Raw genomic sequence first — 20,590 nt, 5'->3', positions numbered from 1 at the left:
GCAGATCTCACGTCTGTGAGACAGTTTCTTTATGACCCTCAATGACAATTGAACTAAATCCTGAATTAGGGCTACAACAAATCCCTACTAAGGTTTTCAAGCCACTACCTAGAAAAAGTATAGGGTTAATTTTTGGATGTAACAATTTAAAGTCGCCATCGAGGTGGTACTTGGAGTAGTAGATTCTTATTTTGAGGGAGAATTAAATGTTACTGTAAAGTCAAATTATGCCCTTCAGCTTACTCCAAAAAATACATTTGCTCAATTAATTTTATTACCATGTAATTCGGATGGACACCCACAAGCAAATTCAGTTTCCAAACCCCCAGACAGAGTGTACTGGTCTCAATTAGTGTGGCATGAGTGTCCCCTACTTGAACTTAAAATTAATTATAAAAGTTCAAAGGTGTAGTGGACACCGGATAAGATATATCAGTCCTATCCAGTCACTTTTGGCCTAAGAAGTGGCCTTTACATATAGCACCAGCTAACTTAGAGGGAATTGAACAAATCTCACAGCCTGCTCAAAGTGCTAATTATCACCCTTGGGAGGATCCTGATGGGAACACTGGAGTTTTTAAAACTTATGTGTTCAAGACTTTACCAGTAAACCTATGGGAAAAAGATGTATTAAGCAAAATAGGATTATTATTAGTAACTCCAAATTCTATGAGATCATTTGAGGAAATTAATCAAGGGTTCTTCCTGGAGATAATGAGGGAACTTATCAGGGAGAGTATCTGCTTACAAACCAGTCTCCTCAACAGAGATTAGTAAATACTCCAAACCAAAATTTTTACTAGGGGCAATGAGGGTCTCCCCAATTCAAAAAAAAGCAGAAAAAATTACCAGGATCACAGAAGAGCCTATATGGATTTCTCAGTTGCTTATCTCAGGGGAAAACATAAGATAATTCAAATGTCAGTTGAGGAACAACTTCAGGATGGTCATATAGAATCAACACTTAGTCTTTGAAACAACCCCATTTTTGTTATTAAGAAAAAGTCAAGTAATTTGAGATTACTACAGGATTTAAGGGCAATAAACCATGGAAAACAGCCTATGGGATAATTGCAGCCTGGAAATCTGAGTACATTGTTTATGAGTACATTATTTAAGCACTATATGCTGAGTAGTTTATGCACTCCTTCCCCAAACAAACAAACAAAAAAATCAAAAAACAAAAAACTTCTATCTGTTCATTTGGAACTCACTATCTCTACCTAATAGACAAGTAAACCTGGGCATGGAGGAGTTAGTGGATCAAATTGTCCCATAGTTAATCTAGGAACAAGATGTGACTTTAGTCCAAGTGGTATAGCTTGGATTTGCCTCAGTTTGATAGCTGAATCTCAGTGCAGAGTGACCCACCTGTGCATACAGCCTTAGAAAGCCACAGGATTAGCTTCTTCCTTCCTAGCTATGTGCAAACAGATGGTCAGCTGCACCTGGTGTCTTCAATATGTTCTACATAAAAATACACATTATGTAAACAAAGATGATTCAGTTTTTTTTTTTTATGTAGGTGCCCTGTTTTCGTCTCTTACTGCTCTGAGTAAAACTTCCAATGGTACACTGAATAAGAGTGGTTGAAACCAGACACCTTGGTCTTATTTCTGATCTTAGATAAAATGATTTCAGCATTTTTCCATTCAGTATTTTACCAGTATGATGTTGACTATGGGTTTTTCTATTTTAGGTAGCATTTTGCATTATTCTATATCTGTTTGAAGAGGTTTTATTATGAAGAGAGTTTGAGTTGAATTGAATGTTTATCATTCAATTCAACTCAAAGATATGAAAGGCAAAAATCATATCTTTACATGATTTTTGCCTTTCATTCTGTTAATATAATACTTCACATTATTGATTTGTTTATGTGTAAACACCCTTGAATTCTTATGGTCAATTCCATTTACTCAGGGGGTATAATATCTTTTAGGTGCTGTTAGATGCAATTTGCTTGCATTTTGTGAGAAATGTTGCATCTATTCTTATCAGGGGTTTTGAATTGTAATTTTTGTGCAGTTGTCTGGTTTTGTTATGAAGATAATGATAGAACCCGAGTTCAAGGACAAATTTATTTAAAAAAAATAACAATTTTATCAAAAGAGAGTTGAATTAAGCAAAGCATGCTTTTTAACCCAAGAGCCCAGGATCAACCTAAACATTTAATAAGAACCTTGCTAGAGGATTATGAATGCTATATATAAAAGGGTACAAAGAATTGTAGCAAGTAAATTCCAGGTACATTTTATGTTTATAGTCTCATTTCCTATTGGACTTCACCTATAAAACATAAGCACAAAGATGAATTAATATTGCATAAGTCCCCTCTGAACATGGAGCCATGTATGATTATATAGGTTGAACACCCATGCTCACTCTCTCTATCTCTTTCTCTCTGTCTCTTTGAAAAAAGAATACTAGCCATCAAACACACCCTCTAAGCAAACTTTTAAGTGCTACAACATTGAAAACTCTATGCCTAATATTATACATGAAATTTTTAGAACAAAACTGAAATGTTATACACATTGACCAGTGTCCCTTCTGCACCAGCCTCCAGTAACCAGCACTGTACTCTGCTCTGATTTCCTGAGTTTGACTCTTTTAGAAGCTTCATTATTGGTGGATCTTCCTTGGCTAATGAGCTCCCTTTGATTTTTACTGTCATAAATGGCAGGATTACATTATTTTTAATGTCTGAATAATTTTCTACCCGTTATTTCGTCTTCCGTCTGTGAATGTTAGGTATCTTTACATATTGGCTATTGGGATCAATGCTGTCTTGAGTCAGGAAGGCCTAATATTTTCTATAAATCTTGATTTCAGTTCACTTTTATACACATATCCTGAAGGGGATAGGCTGCTCTGTTTTATATGTCCACCAACATTGTACAATTATAACAATTCCCCATATCTTCTCTATTAAAATTCATCATTTGTTTTTATATATTTTTTGATAGCCTCCCTAATGGTTATGAGATTATATTACACTGTCGGTTTTATTATTTGGTCTTTTAATGACAAAATATGTTTGTATATGTTTGTGAGCTACAATGAGGTTTTATTAGTACCTCACGTGGGCAGAGTGTCCCTAGGGAGTTCCTTGTCCAGGGTTTCTATTTCTTAACAAATTGAAGAAGTTACAAGAGTTTGGAAGTAAAAGAAGAAGTTTACTGAGAGTAAAAGTACACACTCTGGAAGAGCAGAGTTGGCTGACCTGAAAAATAGCTCAAGGCCCCATCTGCATATACAGTGGAGTTTGCTTTTATTGGTGTCACTAGTTCTCCCCATCCTTTCCTAGGTGTACTTGACATTGCTTAGCACTTGCATCCACAGCTCAATTTGACATCATTTCTTCTTTAGTGACCATGCATAATTTCCCCCCCAAGCCCAGATAAAGCATGTAGGGGGAGCAATCCACCATGTTTTTGATACATTAAGGAGCAACGACTTAACTTTGATTCATTCCTTGGGCTATTGACATAATCAAGATTGGAAACCATTTCTTCATGGTCTTAATTTTCCCTGTGGTGATCCAGCTTCCTCTCTTTAGCCCTTAAATGGCTTAGTTTCCCCTCAAAGTAAGAATGTAGGTTGGGCTGAGGGGCCCTGTCATTCCCCTTGAATGTTTCCCACCTAACACTGTGACAGTACAGATTCACTAATCAAGTATGATTAACACATTCCTCATTTTTTTATGTGAATATCCCCGAGCATCTGCTAATACAGAGCATCAGCATTGCTTTCTTGCTTTCTGTACATGTTCCATGGGGAAATGATGTCTTCAGATCATAAATAACTGGGTTATTTATGCATTTCTGTAGATTTCTAAGAGTACTTCATTTTGAATTTTAAACATTGTGTTATATTTAGTTTGTAAATATCCCCATGTATTTTATAAATTGTGTATTTTCCTGTTTATGTTTACTTTGCTATGTGGAACTTTTTGATTTGAATAATATCCTGTTTATTCATATCTGTTTAACTATATCTGCATAAATTTCTTGTTCTTTTTGATTAGTATCCCATAAATCATTGCCTAATTAAACATCTGGAAGATTTTTTCTATTATTTCTTTCAATTTATTCCATCTCTTCAGTGACTTATTCTATATTCTGAATAGATGCATAATAATTATAAATAATTATGGGCTATATATGATAATTTAATGAATATATACATTTTGTGAAGATAAAATCAGACTAATTAGCACATCTATCACCTTAGGAGATGAAAGAATATGAAGAGATTTGTAATCATGTCCTCCATGTTTTGGGTAAGAATTTTATCAATTCACTTCTCACATTTTAATTTTTTATCGACTTTGAGTGTGTAGTAGAAAAGAATTCATTTATTAATGTATATTTAGATATCTTGTCTCTATGTGTCTCTTTACTGAAGATCTTGGCCTTACACATTTTGTGTTTTCTGCATCCTTGCAAAAGTCTGTTTATGTGGTTCTTTAATTTTTCTGGGATCTTGATTTTGTTCTTTTTTCACATATTTTAAGTTATTCTAGTACCACAATATTCCTTTTTTTTTCTGAAACAGGCAAAGAGACAACTTACCACACATGCTGTCAAAAAAAAGGAAGGACAAAGTCATGTTTTCTATATGAGGCCAGATAGTAACCAGTTTAACTCTTTGGTTTTTCACCCTGAGGAGACTTGATGGAAGAGATCTCTTTTGGTGCTATCATTCTGGCTTGTTGGAGGAAGTTCCCCTGGGTAAAATTATATTACTTTTATTGTCCTCAATGCAACTGAGGAAAATTATATTACTTTTATTGTCCTCTATGCAACTGAGGCAAACTTAGTCAATTTAGGTAATAAATGATTGGGTAAAAATGATGGGGTCACAGATTCAGGAGAAAATATTGTGCTGAAACTTTTAGAACACTTCCTCCTCCTCAACTGTTGCCAAGGTAACCAGCCTCCAGGGAATTGTTCCTCCTTGCAGGGAGTTAAAAGAGTTGTTAATTAATGCCTTCTTTTCTTTCTGGATTAATCCACCAATGGTCTATCTTATAGCCACTTGTCACCTAGGCAAAATTGGAAATAATAGACCATGAGTACAAAGGAATTCTAAAAAGTATAAAAGGAGCAAAACACCCCTATTTCCTAGGACACCCTTCCCTGGAATTTCTTCTCTTTGGAGAAGTCTATCTCTGTTCTGCCCTTTAAATAAAACTTGCTTTTTACACTTTCCTCAGCATTTTCAGGTGTTCAACCTTTAACATCTGGAGAAATCATTGATTGATTGATTCTAATCATGTGAATTACAAATATTTTTTGGTTTGTACTCTTGCACAATACTGAATCCTCACAGGATTCTGAAATTCTCACAATTTGTCTTGGTTCATGAAATATTATATCAGTGTTATGTGCTGGGAGTGGGCTGAGACTTCCTCTTCTTCCTACTTACAAAATTCTTTAATTCTGTTTTTTAGAAACCAAGATCCATCTAGTGAATGTTGCTGCTCTGGATAACTTAACAAAACTGAGTGCAATATAGATATAGATAGATGGATAGATAGATAGATAGATAGATAGATAGATAGATAGATAGATAGATAGATAATAGATAGTGGGGGCATTTAGACACTTGCATCTTTCTTTCTGAATTTCTCCACTTGTGTCATTACCAAGATATGAAAGTTCATGTTGGTGTCTCTGACCATGACATAATGCAGCAAATTCTTTCTTGACTGTTTCTTTGCTGTCCAACAGCACAAAGCCCAGTGCCCACTACTCACTATATAACTATTTGTTTTATTATAAGTGAAGTTTATAAATTCTTAATCAATACTTACATAACAAACTTGCTTACCTAGTAAAGTGCTTGGTATACATTACCTCAGATGTTATCTATACTTGTGTAATTTCCTGTCCAAACAGCATTTATCAAAAAAAAAAAAAAAAACTCAGACCATTTTCTTTTTAAAGTTTTTCATTTCATTTACCCACATTAGAGTTCATTATTTGTAACATGAGTTCCACAGTTTTGAAAAATGGCAGGCATTTATTTATATGCCATTTCATTCTGGTACAGAAAAGCTTATTCACCATAAAAGTGATCTCATATTTTTTTGTTGGTGGTGGTGGTGGTTGTTATTCTTGTTTCTGACTTTTCATTTGTTGTTTGTTTTTTTAAGACAGAGTCTTTCTCTAATGCTCAGTCTGGTCTCATACTTTAGGGCTTATCCTGTTTTGCCTCAGCTTCCTGAGAAGCTGGGATTGCAGGCACAGGATGGCCAGCCACATCCACATTTTATCAAAGGGCTGCATTGTTGTTCAACTCTGAAAATAAGTAGACTTAGTTTACTCCATGTGTTCTCCTTCTCAGGAATGTCATATTGAATGAAAGAAGTACACTTTGCATCTTATTCTAATGGGATCCCCTTCTACACAGAAAATATTAATTAAGCTTCTCTACAAAGCTTTACCATAATTAACCTAATTACTATGAGCAAATGAATATGCAAAAGTGTTCAATGTAGTTAACCTTCCTATTTCCTGTTGCTCTATCTTACTTTGCCATTTTCCTGAAATGATATCAGCACATCAGATGCTAAAAACGACATTACTAGTTGTTCACAAGATTTTTTAACAATCTATCATTGTGATGATATATAATAGTTTTTGAAAGTTTTCAAGTGGGAAGTGTGTTTGAAAATGCAGAGTAAGATAGATAAATTATTGTAACAAAGTCTTTATCCTTGGGCCAGGAGCTTCACAGGGGTATTTACATTTCAAAAAGTAGTGAAGATTTTACTAATTTGGCTCCATAATAATGGCTGGTAAGCTTAGGAAAGAAAGAATAAAAGAAGCTTTTTCTTTTTTCTCAGGTACTGATTCTTGTAAAAAAAAAGTGTTTTTGAGGTGTTAATTTGCTCAAAACAGTGAAAAAATTCTGTTGTGTTGGAAACTTCTGTAGATTTTGAACCTCTGAGTACCTCTTCCTATACACTGGGTATAAAGTTCTAAAACGTCCTGAAAATGACCAATTGATTGAGTTGAGCGAAAAGTTTTTCCTCTAAACCTAGCTGCAGCCAAATAAATCTGCTTCCTGATACTCCTCTGGTGTCTGACCTTTTCTCATTCAACTACACTAGCTTCTTTTACTTAGAAAAAATGCATTTAAGTTTTATTTTGATTGTTGAGCTAATGATGGGCTACTCTTTTCTTGTTAAATGGAAATTTCTTTGAAGTACACATGCTTCTCCATAAATTTGCTAAAGAATGTCTATATTCCTTCCAATTAGAATTGTTGTTGAATAATTTGCTGTCAATATTTGCACATGTAAAAATGGTTTATCCCATGCTTTTAATATAACCCTTGTCACTCTGCCACTGAGGCTTTAAGGAAAAAAAAAAAGACCTTTCTATCTATCTATCTATCTATCTATCTATCTATCTATCTATCTATCTATCTATCCATCTATCTATCTTTCTATCTATCTATCTATCTATCTATCTATCTATCTATCTATCTATCTATCTATCTGTCTCTAATGTTTTGTAACTTAGGTGCTAGGACAGACAGCCTTGAGAGCACACCCACAAGAAGAACCAAGCAATTCAGAGTTCAAAGATGGCACCAGAAGATTTAAGAATAGCTATCTCCCAATTTAACAAGTGAATCACAATTTCTTTACAGGATGTTCCTGGCAGGCAGACTTTGAATAACTTATTTTGAAAAAATTCTTTGTTCTGCAAGGAATGGTGGCTCATGCCTATAATTTCAGTGGCTCAGGAAGATGAGGCAGAAGGATTATGAATTCAAAGGCAACCTCAGCAAAAGCAAGGTGCTAAGCAATTAAGTGAGGCTCTGTCTCTTAATAAAAATTTAAAATATAACTGGAAATGTGGTTCAGTGATAGAGTGCCTCTGAATCCAATCCCCACCATACACATACACACACAAAAAAAAATCCTATTTTCCTGTGATGATCAGAATCACAACCTCAGGAACTAGAGTCCCCTGTGCTTCTCCTTTACTAGCAAAGCAATAATATACCTGCTTTGCCTTTTTCTCAAAACCATTTCCTCCTTCTTAAATTGGTATCAGGAAAAGGATCAAGGCTTGGTAGCATATACAGGAATCAGTTAACAAATGTGGATAAAATGTGGCAGTGTGATCATTGGATCATAATGTAACTTTATTAAGGATAAAAAAACACAATGCTTCTTTCCCAGAAAGCTGTGTTGGCATCCAAGAAACAATCAAAGAGTCTTCCTGTACTCTGTAACCAATCAGTATTTTTTCCTGCTGTGTTTAGTGTGAGTGTGTGACATTTATTAGTGGCTAGAGGAATCTGCTAGTAATTTTAATTTTGTTTCCCATTTGAGAGGTGCTGTTTATCATCTTTCCATGTTTTCATGCTCTTTCTAGAGCTTATTTTTTGAAGAGTCTTTTCATGTCTTCTTCTCTTCTGTACTTGTCACTCACTGAAACTCCTGTTGCACAGCATCCCACTATTTCAACTAATTGCACATGTTCATTAACTGAGGATTATTTGATTACTTCATTATTTAGAAAATATAGAACCTTTCTACAAATTAACTGAACCAGATATCAATTTTCAGTTGTTTGTTTCTTAGGTCACAATTTTAAATCAAAAATTACTCACAAAATGAATAATATTATGAGGCAGTAAAATATAAGATATATATGATATTTCAACATATCCCACAGTACATCTTTTGGTATATTAAGTGATATAATATACTGATATCTATTTAGAAATGCAACTTTAATATTTTTCTTTTTTCTTATTAAAATAATACTACAATTCCATAATTTTCATGGCATGAACTATTAAGGCCAGACATTTTTCATGTATTTTTCTACCATTTAAATTTTATATTTTTATCTTTTGTGAAATATATCACCCAGAAAATGAAGAAACTGTTTCTACTCAAGGGAACATACCCTTGAAAGAGTGAGCAGCATAGCCTGATGCTTAATTGAATCCATATTAAGAGCTCCTCCTCCTTCTTTCAATAAATTGCAATGTGGCACACATCTGTAATCTCAGTTACTTGGGAGATTGAGGCAGGAGAATCAAAAGTTTGAGCCCATTCTATAACAACCTAGCAAGAGCCTAAACAACTTACTGAGATCCTGTTTTGAATGAATGAATGAATGAATAAATAAATAAATAAATATATATATATAAATATATAAATAAGGGAGTGGCTTAATGGTTCATTGCCACTGGGTATAATTGGTGGGGAAAAAAAAGATGTGAACCCAATGTACTAAAATGCTTTATAATTTTGAGAAAGTATACAAATTATATGTTGACATTTTTAGAATCATGACAGGTAAAATTCTTTTATTTTAGAGAACTTTTTCATAGCTGTTTGTGAAGTTACTGTAAACTTTTTATTATATATTTTATATATGCATTTTTGGGGGTACATTATTATAATCCAGTACATATATATGTAGTGATAATCAGATTATAGAAATAAGTATTTTATCTTTTTAAATGTAAATTATTTTTATATATTGTAAATCTATTTATTGATTTATTTATTTGCTTACTTATTTCTTTATTTATTTATTGGTACTCGGGTTAAAACTCAGTTTTACTTAGCCACTGAGCCACACCTCTAGGCCTCTTTTATTATTTTACTTAGAGACAGGATTGTTGAGGCTGATTTTGAACTTAAAATCTTCCTGCCTGTGTCAGTGAAGTCAGTGGGATTACAGGCATGTGCCACTTGCCTGGTGTAAATTTTGTTTTGAAACACATTTTAGGTTATTTTCAACAATACTTATGCAACTGTGCTGTAGAAGTACCAGAAGTGATTTCTCCATTTTGTTCTTTGTGCTCCTCAATGAACTCTTTCGATTTCTCCATTTCTACTCTTCCCATTCTCCTGTGATTACTATTTCATTCTGTTCTACTATTTTTACTTATTGCTTTCTACACATGAATGAGGACCTTTGGTGTTTGTCTTTCTGCACTGGGAATATTACACTTAACATAAAAAAAAAATGTCATGGTGTACTTCTTGTAATGGTAAGGTACACAAAATAGAAAATTTACCATTTTTATCCTTTCTTTTTTTTCTATTAATACCAAGATCATTGTTTTACAAATATTATATATATATATATATATATATATATATATATATATATATATATATATATATATATATATAGTTGCCACCCATTAAAATTTTGTCCCTATTCTTTTGGTTGAAACTTTTGATGCTTTCTAAGAGTGCAGATAAGGGACAGTAAGCACATTTGTACTATTGTGAAAACATTCACCATCTATTTCATTGATTTTTCTTCTTCTCAAAATATCTCTGATACCTTTTCTCAGCTCCTGGAAACTGCCATTCTATTTTCTGTCTGTAAGAGTTTCTACTCTCAATTCTGCCTTCTACATTAAAGTCTTACAGCATTGGATAATTAATGACTGATAAGTCACTTGCAATAATTTTTGAAAGGTTTGTGAATTACTCCTGAATCATATTTTTTGTTGTTGTTCCAATCTGCATAATTTTCCATGGTATGCCCATGCCATGTTTTTCCTATAATTTCATGTGTTTTGGACATTGAGGTTTTTCTATCAGGGGTTATTTTTTAAAATGCTACTATGAGAACTGGTGTACATTTGGAAACTACAGTCCCTACATCAATATTTTTGAACTTAATTGAACTTATTTTTTAAACACATGACAGCAGAATGCATTACAATTCTTAATACACATATAGACCACATTTTTTATATCTCTGTATGTATATAAAGTATGTTCACACCAATTCATGTCTTCATACATGTATTTTGTATAATGATGTCTATCAAATTCCACAATCATTGTTAACCACCTGTCCCCTCTTTTCCCCTCCCACCCCTCAGCCCTATATAGTGTTTATCTACCTCTCTCATGCTCCCCATCAACACCCACCTCTGAGTCAGTCACCTTATATCAGAGGAATATACTGACATTTGTCTTTTTGGGATTTGATAATTTCACTTAGCATTATCTTCTCCAATTTCATCCATTTACCTGCAAATGCCATGATTTTATTCTCTTTTTTGCTGAGTACTATATATATATATATATATATATATATATATATATATATATATATATATCACATTTTTATCTATTTCTACACTGAAGGACATCTAAGTTGGTTGATTCCACAGTTAAGGTATTGTGAATTGTGCTGCTATAAATATTGATGAGATAGTGTCCTTGTAATACGCTGTTTTCAAATCCTTTGTCTATAAATTATAAAAGAGGGATAGCTGGTAAAGTGGTGGTTCCATTCTAAGTTTTCCATGGAATGTACACAGTGCTTTTCATACCAGCCGCACCAACTTGCAGTTTCACCAGCAATGTATGAGTGTGCCTTTTTTCGTACATCCACACCAAATTTATTGTTGTTTGTCTTCATAATAGCTGCCATTCTGACTAGAGAGAGATCATATCTTTGAGTAGTTTTGATTTGCATTTCTCTAATTGCTAGAGATTATAAACATTTTTTTCATGTATTTGTTGATTAATTTTATATCCTCTTCTGAGAAATGTCTGTTTAGGTCCTTGTCCCTTTTTTTTTATTCGGTTATTTGGGTATTATTCTTTTGGTGCTTAGCTTTTTGAGTTATTTATATACCTGGAAAATTAACGCCTTATCTGATTGTGAGGGGAAAAATTTGCTCCCAAGATATTGGTTCTTTATTTACCTCACAGATTGTTTCTTATGCTGGGAAGAATCTTTTTAGTTTGAGTTTTTCAAATTATTGATTCTTGATTTTAATTCTTGTTCCACAGGAGTCTTATTAAGGAAGTTGGGGCCTAATCTCACATGATGAAGATTAGGGCCTAATTTTTCTTCTATTAGATAAAGAGACTTTGATTTAATTCCTATGTTCTTGATCTATGTTGAGTTAAGTTTTTGTGCATGATGAGAGATACAGGTTTAATTTTATTTTGTTGCATATAGGTTTCCAGTATTCCCAGCACCATTTGTTGAAGAGGTTATATTTTCTCCAGTGCATTTTTATCACTTTTGTATAATATAATATAATTGTAGTTTTGCAGGTTAGTCTCTGGTTCCTATATTCAGTACCACAGCTCTACTAGTCTGTTTTGGTGCCAATACCATGCTGCTTTTGTTACTATTGCTCTGTTGTATTGTTGAATATCTGGTATAGTAATGTCACTCTTCCTGCTAAAGATTGCTTTAGCAATTCTAGTCTCTTATTTTTCCAGATAAGTTTCATGATTGCTACTTCTATTTTTATGAGGAATGCAATTTGGATTTTGATCAATTGCATTAAATTTGTATAGTGCTTTTTGTAGTGTGGTCATTTTGATAATATTAATTTTGCCAATCCAATAGCAATGTAGATTTTTTTTATCTTCTAAGGTCTTCTTGAATTTCTTTCTTTAGGGTTTTGTGGTTTTAATTGTGCAGATCTTTTACCTCTTTCATTATTTTGATTCCCAAGTATTATTTTGAGGCTATTGTAAATTGGGTAGTTTTTCTCATTTCCCTCTCAGATAATTTGTCACTGATATAAAGAAATGCCTTTGACATATGAGTGTTTATTTTATATCCTGATACTTTGCTAAATTCCTTTACTAGGTCTAGATTTGTTCTGGTGGAGCTTCCTGGTTAATTTAGATATAGAATTATATCATCAGCAGATAGTGCTGATTTAAATTCTTCTTTTCCCATATGTATCTCTTTAATTTAATTAGTATGTCTAATTGCTCTGGCCAATGTTTCAAGAACTAGGTTAAACAGAAGTGGTGAAAGAGAGAACCCCTCTGTTGTTACATTGTTTTTAGAGAATGCCTTCAATTTTTCTTAATTTAGAATGGTGTTGACCTGGGGCTTAGCATAGATAGCATTTATCATGTTTAGATATGTTCCCGTTATTTCTAGATTTTCTAGTGTCTGGAACATAAAGGGTGCTGTTTTTTGTCAAATGCTTTTTTTTTGCATCTATTGAGATGATTATATAATTATTATATTTAGTCTCTTGATGTGATGAATTACATTTATTGATATACCTATGTTGAGACAACCTTGCATTCTTTGGATGAATCCCATTTGATCATGGTGCACAATCTTTTGATATTTTTGTATTTGATTTTCCAGAATTTTTTTGATATTTTTTGCATCTATGTTCATTAGAAAAGTTATTCTAAAGTTTTCTTTTCTTTTTTTTTTTTTTGTTGTGTCTTTGCCTGGTTTTGGAATTAGGGTGATATTGGCCTCATAGAATGAGTTTGGAAGTACTTCCTCTTTTTCTATTTCCCAAAATAAATTGAATAGTATTGATAGTAGTTCTCATTTAAAGGTCTTGGCAAACTTGGCAGTGTATTCATCTGACTTTAGGCTTTTCTTGGTTGGTAAACTTCTGATAGCGTCTTCTATTTCATTGCTTGATAGTAGTCTGTTTAAATTGTGTATATCTTCCTGATTCAATCTGGGTAAATTGTACGAGTTAAGAAATTTGTCAATGCCTTCAATATCTTCTATTTTATTGGATTATAAGTTTTCAAAATATTTTGAAATTATCTTCTGTATTTCTGTAGTGTCTGTTTTGATGTTACCTTTTTTATCACATATGCTGGTAATTTGAGTTTTTTCTGTTCTTCTCTTCTTTAGTGTAGCTAAGTGTCTATCAAATTTTATTTATTTTTCCAAAGAACCAACTTTTTGGTTTGTCGATGTTTTTCACTTGTTTCTTTTGTTTTAATTTCATTGATTTCAGCTATATTTTTAATTATTTATTGCCTTCTACTGATGTTGCTGTTGATTTTTTTTTTTCTAGAGCTTGGAGATGAAATGTGGGAAAATTTATTTGCTGACTTTTTCTTCTTTTAAAGAATGAACTCCATGCAATGAACTTTCTTCATAGTACTGCTTTCATAGTGTCCCAGATATTTTGATATGTTGTGTCTATTTTCTCATTTACCTCTAAGAATTTTTTAATCTCCCATTGATATTGTATGCAACCAATTGTTCATTAAGTAGCATATTGTTTGATATGTTGTGTCTATTTTCTCATTTACCTATAAGAATTTTTTTTAATCTCACATTGATATCGTATGCAACCAATTGTTCATTAAGTAGCATATTGTTTAGTCTTCAGGTGTGGGATTAATTTTTATTTTGTATTCAGTCATTGAATTCCAATTTCATTCCATTATGATCTGATAAAGTGCATGATAGTACCTCTACTTTTTTGTATTTGGTAAGAGTTCATTTGTGGCACATTATATGGTTTATTTTAGAGAAGGATCCATGTGCTGCTGAGAAGAAAGTATATTATCTTAAAGCAGGTTTAAATATTCTATATATGTCAGTTAAGTCTAATTTGTTGATTGTATTATTTTGAGTTCTATAGTTGTTTTATTCTACTTTTTATGGAATATCTATTAAGTGGTGAGATAATTGTGTTAAAATCATTCAATTCTTTATAGCAGATCAGTAAAATAACATTGGTTGGCTCAGTAAAAAATAAATTATAAAATATTTTGTTGGGGGAAAAGCAACCAAATTAGATAGAGACAAGTAAAACTATCTCTGTTTAAAGGTAAATAATTCCATATATAAAATATGCCAAATAATGTAGGTTAAAAATATCACTGCTACTGCCAATATAATGAATTCAGCAAACTAACAGATTACAAAATAAATACTGAATAGATCATCTGATTTATATAACAGTAATGAACATTTTAATGTAATAATCTAAAAAAAATTTATATTTAGATAAAAAATAAAATGCATAGAAAAAATAACCAAAACCAAAAAAACTTGTACATAAAAAAATATAAAATATTCCTCAAATAAAATAGTTCAAAATATATAAGAAGATATTTCATGTTCATAGATGATGTAGTTATTTTGACAAGAGGGAAATGCTGAACAAAATAATCAACAGATCTAAAATGATCTCTGTCAAAATCCCAACAACACTTTTTTTTTTTTATTTTGCAGACGTAGGAGAGCTGATCATAAAATTCAGACCAAACAAAAAAGTGACACAAATAGCAAAAATAAAATACTTTTCAAAGAAATATAACTTAGAGTTTGTAAATTAAATTTATACAAATCACAACTATGTGGTACTGGCATCAGGACACAAAAACATTGATTAATGGAAAAAGTAGATAACCCAGAATTAAACCCACTTGTCTCATGCCTATAAATATTTTATAAGAATACACAATGGTTAGAGGACAGTCATATCACTGATGGTGCTTGGAAAAATGGATATGCAGGTGCAAAAATAATTTCATTAGAAGGCTGTGAATGTAGCTTAGTGGTAGTGCACTTTCCTTGCATGTGTGAGGAACTGGGTTCAATTCTCAACACCAAATATAAATAAATGAATAAATGTATATCAATAATGTTGAAAAAGGTTATTGGAGTCACATAATACTGCAATCAAAACTTAAATGTTAACTTTGAGTTGTGCAGAGGGATATAAAGGGAAGAGAGGTACATATGGAAATGGGAAAGATAGTGGAATGACATTATTCCTGACATTATTCCTCTATACATATGAATGATTACACTACTTATGTGATCCTACACTATTGACAGAGAGAGAAAGTAGAAATTTTTGTACAATGTGTCAAAATGCATCTTACTGTCCTGTATAACTACTTAGGACAATTTTTTTAAAAAAAGAATGTTTTAACCATACATAATATGAGTCCTGATTGAAAGAAATCCAAAGTTTTAACACCATGTACCCTTGGATAAGCTAAAATCTTCACTAAATATAGAACTTCGCTTCCAGCTATAGGATTGAATGTGTCATTACATGCACCATTGTATTGAATAATGAGTATAGATCCCCACAAAATTCAAGTTTGACTTGAGAGAATGAGATGTGGAATAAAATGGAGGACAATTAGAATAACTACAGTTATTTATGAAAGAAATATTTTTCACGATGAAAAAAAGAGTGGCTCACTCAGGAATGTCATCTTTAACCTACTTTAAAGTCCAGGGGAATTTATTCCATTAGTCTATGGATTTCTTCCTCTCTTCTCTTTATTTTTCTTTCTGGCAACCCTCATTAACTTCTGGCTTCACTTTTTTTCTTTTCTTTGCAGCATGTGATGTCTGAGTTCACTCTATAAATTTTCTTTTTTTTCAATGAGTGTTTTTTTTGTTGTTGTTTTTGTTGTTGCTGTTGTTTTATACCTGGGACTGAATACAAGTACTTTTTACCCATAAGACCTTTTTTGTATTTTCTTTAGAGAGAAGACCTCACTGTGATGCTTAAGGCCCCATTATGTTCTTGAAGCTGGCTTTCTACTTGTAATCCTTCTGCCAAGTTCTCACAAGTCACTGTGATATTGGCTCCACTTAGGTATTCAGAAATCAAATTTCACTGAAAGCTAAATACACTGATATTTGAATGTGATTACTGTGAGATATTTTCAGCAGACAGACCTGAAAATGTATATTTTTATTTTATTTTATTCATATATAACCCTTTAAGTTTTTATACTTTATTATTTTTTGCCAGAATTTACCCATTTTGTATCCATGTTAGTGGGCTAAGTTCAGTTTGCTATAATTGGTAGCCTCCAAAATGCAAGTCTTATAATAGCTACACATCAAAAAGTTTTTCTTCAGAGAAGGCTTGTTTATTATTATCTGAGAATGAAATAAATAGTTTTCTTTTTATTTGAGGACATCTTTTCAAACTATGGCAATACAGGTATTGTCAGACTTGAGATGCAACAACAAGATTACCAGTCTACTGAGAGAAAAGCCAAAGCTTCTGTCTCATATAACCTCATTTTGGAAGCCCCAGCTCCAAATCTGAATGAAAGTGGAGACAGAGGAGTCTCTTAGGTAGGTCCTAGGAAGGCATTTTGAAGTCTGACCTTTCTCCATCAAAACCCGCAAAAAAGTATGCTTTGAATTGTTATTTACCTGAATTTTTAAAATATGTTTTTTATTTGTAGTCAGACAAAATACTTTTAGTTTATTTATTTTTATGTGGTGCTGAAGATTAAACTCAGCTTTTCACACATGCTAGGCAAGCACTGCCACTTACCAACAACATCATTTCATACTGAAAATTTTATAGAATTACTTCTCTTATAGTGTTTGTATAATTTATAATATTAAAATTATATTGTACATGGAAAAAATTTTCAGTATAAATATGCACAAAGCATAAGAATTATGCACAAGAAATAAGAATTTAAAAGACTGATAGTTCTATTTTTAAACTATTTTGTATTACTTAACATATTTCAACTATTCTTATAGCAACTCATAAACTCAGGGACACACATACTAAAAATCTTAGCTAACATAATATTAGCAGTAGTAGTCATTTCAAATAAAATATGTAGTATGTGTTTAGAGAAACTAATAACATTTTATTTATTAAAATGTTTACAGTTTTATTGCATGTAATAACTAATTATGTTTTTCACTACAACATAGATATTATATTAAATTTGAACAATTTCAGTGCCTTTTGAGACTATCAGTAAACAAAGAGAGGAAATTTAATCAAAATTGAGAAAAATATCAGAAGAGTAGATGAAGTGTAGTGAAGGGGAGAAAGAAGAGATGGGAAAAGGGAATAATACTTGAATGAATCTGCCCAAATTTTGCATGTGAATATACCACAATGAATCAAAACATCAAGTATATCCACCACACAATAATTTTCAAATAAAATTACTACAGATATGTTCAAACAAGTGCATGGAGTACTGCATACATGGAATATATTAAGGGTGTCTGAGTGGCAGGCCATTCCCCTCATGCAAGGTGTGTGAGTGGCAGATGGCTTATCCCATAGGCACAGCCCTGGGCGTGAGACCATGTGTTGCAAACCCCACACTTCCTTCATGGCCTGCTTCTCAATTGGTCCCTGCAAGGACAGTTAGTCAAAAATTGTATTGGTCGCTGCCTATATTCTGCTTAGCTTATGCCTGAGTATATATACATGGTATCTGTGCACTAAAATCAGACCTGCTTCCAGCTTAGTCTCTGGAGTACTTGGTTAGTGACTCTGCAGCCACACTCTTCTCTATCCTGTTCCATGAACCTCCTCACTTGACAAGAGAGGCCTCACAGCTGGCGCATGAGCAGGGACCTGAGATAAGCATATAAGACAGGGTATGTGCCCTCACAGAGCAGTGAGGAAGGGGAAATGGGGAACCTACAGAGTTCCACCAAAGACCAGCAGCTACAATTGCTGTGTACTCTCAGAGATACAAAAAGATAATCCCTGAATAAGAGAGAAGTCCAAAAGTTCTGGGATTTAATAATAAACACTAACCCATGCATCAATGCTGCTGATGGTTTTGATCCTATGATATAGGACAAGATAATGGTTAATGCAAGCTGTAGTGAGACAGGGGTATCCTTTACCAATACATATTTTCTGTATTGTGACCTTAGAGTTTTAGATAATACAACCTATAGTCATAGACTCCCCCTTGTCAAATAACAGTAAATTAAAGACATGGGAAGATGGAAGAAGAAGGGAAGTGCTGGGGAATAATATTTGCCAAATTATATTGTTATACTGTGTGCACATAAGAATATATAACAATACATTCCACAATTATATACAACTATATGCACCAAACAAGCACAAAAAAGGACCCTATTTCAATAAGAGAGTTATTGTCTGGTTTGATCAGTTTTATAGGAGAAGAAACCAAAGACATGAGAGGGGGAAGTGGATTCTTGGGCCCTCTGAGTACCTATTTACAGGTTCAAAATAAATTTGTAGAAACTGCATTTTGACAGAGAGATTAAGAAAACATTATATGAGCCAGACACAGTTGTTTGTGCCTGTAATCCAGCTGCTTGAGAGGTTTAGACAGGAGAATGGCAAGTTCAAAGCCATCTCTCAGCAAAAGTGAAGTGCTCAGCAACTCAATGAGACCCTCTCTATAAAAAAAAAAAACAGGAATGGGTATGTGGCTCAGTAGTCGAGTGCTCCTGAGTTCAATCTCCTCTACTAAAAAAAAAAAAAAGAAAGAAAGAAAGAAAGAAAAAAAAAGATTAGGTTCTAGGTTTCCTATGATGAAGCAGTATTTTCAATGTAGGCTTGGTCTTCATGTTGTGAACCATGCAGTTTATGTGACATGTGATTTTAGTACTCCCATTTCTTTCTCCTATTAAGCAGGGAAATACACATCTCTGAGTCATACTATTGTCTGCAGTCATATGAGGTAATTAGATGGCATATGACAAAGGCTAGTGTTGTGCTTAGTATCAACGCATTGATTACTGTTGTTTGTTTATTTCCAAAGTGGAACAGAGTAAAATAATTAGGATATTTTTACTAGACATGGATTACCAGGGATCTGATTCTATCTATGTCATTTAGTAGCTGTAAAACCTTGAGTGAATTATTTTACCAGCCTGGACCTCAAATGTTTTGTTCATAAAATGATGATAATAATTCTACACTTAATAAGGATAATGAAAGAAAAATGAGAATTAAATTAGTTATTCACCAAAAACAATGTCTGATTTACAAATAGTCAATAAGTGTTAATTTCTATGATAAACATCACAACAAGCAATCCAAAAAAAAAAAAAAAGGCAGCGGTATATACAGACAACAAATAAACGCAGGAAAAGATGCTTAACATTCTATGTCATAGGATGTAAAGCTGCATGGATCACACTATGAGGATCACGACCACATTGAAGATACTGCTTAATCATGGGGAACCTAGGATTCAGATAATGCTTTTTTTTTGTACATTACATTAAACTCAGGAGCCCACAATCACTGAGCCATATCCCCATCTGTGTTTTGGATTTTGTTTAGAGACAGGGGCTCACTCAGTTGCTTAGAACCTCACTTTTGCTGAGCCTGGCTTTGCAGTTGCCATCCTCTTGCCTCAGCTTCTTGAGTAGCTGAATTACTATAATTGGAAATTAGCACATCTTCATGCATGGGTAAATACAAAATCTTACAATACCAACTGCTTTTTGTAATTGAAGGTTCAACAGGAACTCTCACTCATTGCTAGCAGGATAACAAAATTGTACAGCCACTTTGTAAAAGTTGGGCATTTTCTTACAAAGCTAAACACAGTCTTAACCACAATTGTCACAACCACTTTTATGATATTTATCTAATGGAGTTGAGATCTAATGCCTACATGAAAATTTTCATGCCCATATTTATAAGGTCTTAAATTGCAGATACAGCTAGGTGTACTGCACTTGCCTAGTGTGCATAAGTTTCTGAGTTCCATTCCATGATTATACAAAAATAAAAGTATTCATACTTTCTTTATTCATAATTGCCCAGAACATGAAGAAAACAAGATATCCTTCAGTAAATACTTACATATTTTTAATTAAAAAGTGTCATTTCCATCAAATGATGTGTTGGTCAGAATACGAAAATCAATAGGCTAAAAAATATGAGAGGATACAGAGGCACATTTAATGCATACTGCTTAAAGAAAAGCTGGTTTAAAATTTCATAGCTGTGTGACTTCAACTATGTGACACTCTGAAAAATGCTAAAGAATAGACAATGAAGTATTAATGGTTCTATAGATTCA

Source organism: Ictidomys tridecemlineatus, chromosome 16 (assembly GCF_052094955.1).
Source record: "Ictidomys tridecemlineatus isolate mIctTri1 chromosome 16, mIctTri1.hap1, whole genome shotgun sequence".
Lineage (NCBI taxonomy): Eukaryota > Metazoa > Chordata > Mammalia > Rodentia > Sciuridae > Ictidomys > Ictidomys tridecemlineatus.
The sequence above is the reverse complement of the archived record's forward strand: the minus strand, read 5'-3'. Positions refer to the sequence as shown.